Source organism: Condylura cristata, unplaced genomic scaffold (genome assembly GCF_000260355.1).
Source record: "Condylura cristata isolate star-nosed mole 26May11 unplaced genomic scaffold, ConCri1.0 scaffold00002, whole genome shotgun sequence".
Lineage (NCBI taxonomy): Eukaryota > Metazoa > Chordata > Mammalia > Eulipotyphla > Talpidae > Condylura > Condylura cristata.
Window position 1 is genome coordinate 64,739,287 of NW_004567103.1, and position 4,830 is coordinate 64,744,116.

The following is a 4,830-nucleotide window of genomic DNA, read 5'->3' on the forward strand; positions in this document are numbered from 1 at the left end:
TTTTTTTTTTTTAAATTGTGAAAGTAATATAGTGATCTACAAAATTACTGATACAAATTAATAGCTTTCTTATAAATAGATTGACTTAATTGGTAAGTCCCCTGAGGTGACATTCAAATGAAACCTTTTCCTATTTATGATGCTACATGGATCAACTACATTTAATTTTATTAAAATAATTTTTTAAAGATTTATTTATTTATGCATACAGACCTGGGATATAGGCCAGAGGTACAGGGGTGGTGAGAGGATTCACATAGACAGAGTGGGGAGCAGAACAGACAGATCTCTGAAGTACACTGCTGAAGGGTGCAGTGAGTGAGGCAGGAGATGTCTACCACACCAAGTGGATCAGCTCTGGGGCAGGGTAGAACTCATACTGAAGTGGCTTGAGCTTCTTAGTGTTGTGCTTTAACCTGCTGCACCACCAGGGAGGCCCATATTAAAATAGTTTTTTAAATGCTGCTTATGATCCATGCTATTAAATGATTGTTGAATAGGACATCTTCTGAAAATGTTAAAATCTGCAGGAATTGATGCAGAAGTTGTGAAAACTATAGAAAATGCCCAAAGTGTCATATGTAGGCTGGCTTTGAAATTTAGGTTTCTGCAAATGGAATCTAAAAGAGAGGGCAAAGTATGAGCATGAAGACCAAGGCAGGTTGAGATGGCAAAAAGTCAGTAACCCAAGTATAGTTGCAGCAGTGCAGAGAAGATAGGAACTAGTTGAGACATGTAGTGGTGGTATCTGTTTGATTCCTGCAGAATACATATGACCTTTATATAGAACTTAATTCTTCTTGTTGGCTTATAGGTGCTGTTTTCTACTAGCCAGCATCAGACAATCAATGTATATAAAGATCGATTCTTGAATATCTAGAAAAAAAAAAAAAAAAACATTTGATTATGCCAGAAAAAGTAAAAGAAAAATGGATATAACTTTTCTTAGACTCACATCCCAGAAAACAGCTATGAATCAGATTAGCCTCCCTTAAACATGCTGCTCAATCAATTCGAGGTTCAGGATACATGTATATAAAATATTATGTTGATTGTATAAAAAATACAGCAAGCTGCTATTGCTTTCTGAGTTGAATTTTAGAGAAAAACACATCAGAAAAATTAATCAAAAGGTTTTGAAACACTCTGTTACTCATCTTTGCTTTGGCATGAAGTGCTATAACTTTGTATTTACAGAGAGAGCTAAAGTCTTTAGCTTGCTAATGGGGAGATGGACATTCATTAAAGCTTTTATAGAAGGACAAACGTTTTTAAGTTATGAAGGGCAACTGGATACACTAGAATGTTTCTTATTCAGCCAACAGTTTCATCAAAACTTAGAATATGAGATGATATACTTAAAGACAGTATTTAAATCCAAGTGATTTTCCTTTAAAATTCAGAGGAACTACAGATGATCAAGTCTGATCATACCAAATGTGGTCCATGTATCAACCTCACTAGAAGTACCTGAAACACATTAAAAAATTCATAGAAAAAAATTCACAGAATTTTGGCATTATCTCTAAGTTAGGATTCAGTATAAAATGTATATTGTGTTGCTTGGACAGTGACCTTCAGTTGGTATATTAACCAGGATTTCTGATAACTACCTACAGTGTAAACTGTATTTTAATTCTCTAACTTTAATTTGTGATTTTAAATTATTTAACTTTAGTAATGTAAGTTAGCTACATTTTGGTGCAAAAAAGTCTTAAAGCTTTTGGGGAAAAAATGCTAACATTCTGGCTTCTCGCTATACAATACACTTGAAGAGACATGCGCTTCTGTTCTGTTGCTAATTTGCAAGCTCACCATCTAGTGGCAAATTCCTCCCATTGCAAGCACACAGACCCTAGAGCCCAGAAAGGATTTCTAAAGACATATGGCCAGAGAAATCCATCTCCGACACAAGATGAGGCAGTGTGATTTTGACTGTTATCAAGCAACATTGCACAGTGGTAATATTCCTCCTAGATTTATGAATCATGAAGGGATAGCTGGAAAAGGAGTAGAGAATATGTACCACATGATTAAATACAGAAGTTCAATGAAAGGAAACCGGATGAATTGTTATCCTTTCATTCATTCTAACCCACTCACATTGTAAAGTATCATACTTTATTTTTTAGGAATAGAAATTTCAAAAACTGTCATAAGGAAGCAGAAATGAATACTAGCATTAAGGGTAAAGCTCTTCACAGCTTATTAATGGGTTTTACAAATAAATAGTGTTTACTTTCTATGAAATTGGGCAGAGAGCATACCCCGACACACACACACACACACACACACACACACACACACACACACACACCCCTCTCTACTTACATTCCTTGACATTATTTTGAAATCTTCCTGAAAAACAGAAGTTCATCATATGAAACTATTAAATTCATCCCAAGAGTATGTTACCTGTATCAGCTGAATTTTCAGATGCTGCTTTTGGATTTAGGGCCATTTGTTTATAGCTGTGATCAGCAGTCACTTACATGTAGGAGTCTGGGGAACATAAGGAAGCTACTTTCTTGGGGAAACTTAACATTCACATTTGAATCGTTTTATACATCCAATTCCACTAGTAGTTGGTTAACTGAAAAATAAATGGTTTGTGCTTCCTTAAAATCCCTTATTTCTGATTTCACCCAAGAAGGCATCCGTGATATATTGTCTTATGAAAAACTAAGGAAGAAAAGATGCTGGTAATACTATCACGATGAGTCATCATTTGTAAAATTTATTCTAATTTCAAAGATGTTATAATTAAGAAATATTTGTAGTATTGAAATATGGAAATGAAAATTCTAGTAATGAGAAAGAATGGATATAAAGACTATGATTACATTAACTCAATATTTAAGCATTGATGTCAACCAGTTAAATTAGCACCTTAAGAAAATGGAGCAATGAATAGTCATGTTTTGAAAGAAGGGAAGAAGAGAAAGATAAACTCCAACTGTTTTACAAGGTTGACTAAGCACAGCTTTATTCAGACCATACAATCTTCTTTGAACAACTCCTTTTAGCAATGTTTATTTAAAGAGGTCACTATTTGAAGTTTGCATACTGAATTCCATAGCTGTTCACCCTTTGGAAAAATAACTGACTCTGAGAAAGGTTAGGGAAGGTGGGCAAAGTCTATGAATAAAACCTTTTCAAGCTAGAAGGTCAAAGTACAGCCTGTTCAAAGACCAGATGAAATACAGAAAAATGCAGATAAAGGTAAAATAATGAGTCCACACATACCAATAAAAAGAGAAATGCTTTCTCAAGTGACTAGGTACTGCAGAACTACCAGGGAAGAGCTGTCTGACACAGTGTGGGAAGGACTTCACTCCCTCCAGCCCTTACTAAGCAACAGGGAGGAAAACAGAAAAAAGTGCATGCTGAACTTTGATTTTGAAACAGGCTGAGTTAAACCGATGTCAGAACTCAACAGCAGTTATGGGTACTGACTCTTGCCTTCTTGAGTTGCCTATTAGATTCTACAATGATAGAAATTTATTTATAACTCAAAGGGTAACAATAATAATAATAATAAAAAGAAACCTATAAGTCCACTCTGAAACAAACAAGCAGATTACAAACTGAAGTGATGGTGTGGCAAAAAACGATGTTACTGAGGATATATGTTAAGATAATAGCTATGCCCAATACTAGAGAGGTATGTAGCATCTGCATCATATCTTTTCAACAATTAGGAAAATATTTTATCTCCTTGATTATTTTTTCCCCTGGGTTCTAAACTTTATATCAAAGAACAATTATATGCTCCAGACACAGGGTATTATCATTTTCCAAATTGGATTATTAGATTTGATAAAGTTACTAGGAAACTTGAAAATCATTAACATGACCATGCTTTATCCAATTGACTGTAGGATGTAAGTTTATCTGAAGAGGGAGGAGCACATAGTTGAAGTGAAATTTCAGAACTTAAAACTTGTTATCCCATAAATTCTTTTTTTAATTATAACTTTTAAAAAATTTCATTTATTCATTTATTTATTTGTTTGCTTCTGCATGCAAAACTGGGAACTGGGGTACAGGCCAGAGGTGCAGGGGCAGTGAGAGGATTCACCAGAGACACAGAGGGGAGCAGAGCAGGCAGATCAATAACTACACTGCTGTAGGGAGCAGCAGGCTGGTCAGGAGGGGTCTGCTGCTCCTGGTGGATCACCTTCAGGGCAGTCAGGGATTGAACATGCCCTGAAGGGGCTGCAGCTGGCTTGCAATGCTGAATCCTAGCCCACTATGCCAGGGAAGGCCTTCCATAAATTCTTGCATTGTTGAGACAATATATCACTATCTTCATTTTACATAAGGAGAAGTTGTACTTCAGAGATGTTAAATCACTTGCTTACAATAACATAAATAGATCGGATCACCTCAAATTTCTATGAAGCCACAAAAAGATATGTGGAAAGAAAGAAATACCTAACCAAAGGTTAGAAAGAAGGAATTCATGGTGGTGCAATGGTTAAAATGTCAGTACTGTTAAGCTATCACCAGCCACTGCACCTTGAATTCAATCCCTGGCCAGGTAGCTGACCTACACATGATGTAGCAGACCACTCCAGTGTTCCTGGCTGCTGCTCCCCTTGCAGTGTATTTCAGTAGATCCACTATTCTGCTCCTCACTCTGTCTCTTGTGAATCCTTTAATCCCCCCATGTCTGGCCTGTACCCCAGTTAATGAGTAAATGCATAAATATATATATATTTTAAAAGATTAGAAAGAGGCCCTCCCTGGTGGTATAGCGGGTTAAAGCACAGCACTGAGAATCTAAAGCCGCTTCCTCATGAGTTCGATTCCCGCCTGCCCCGGAGG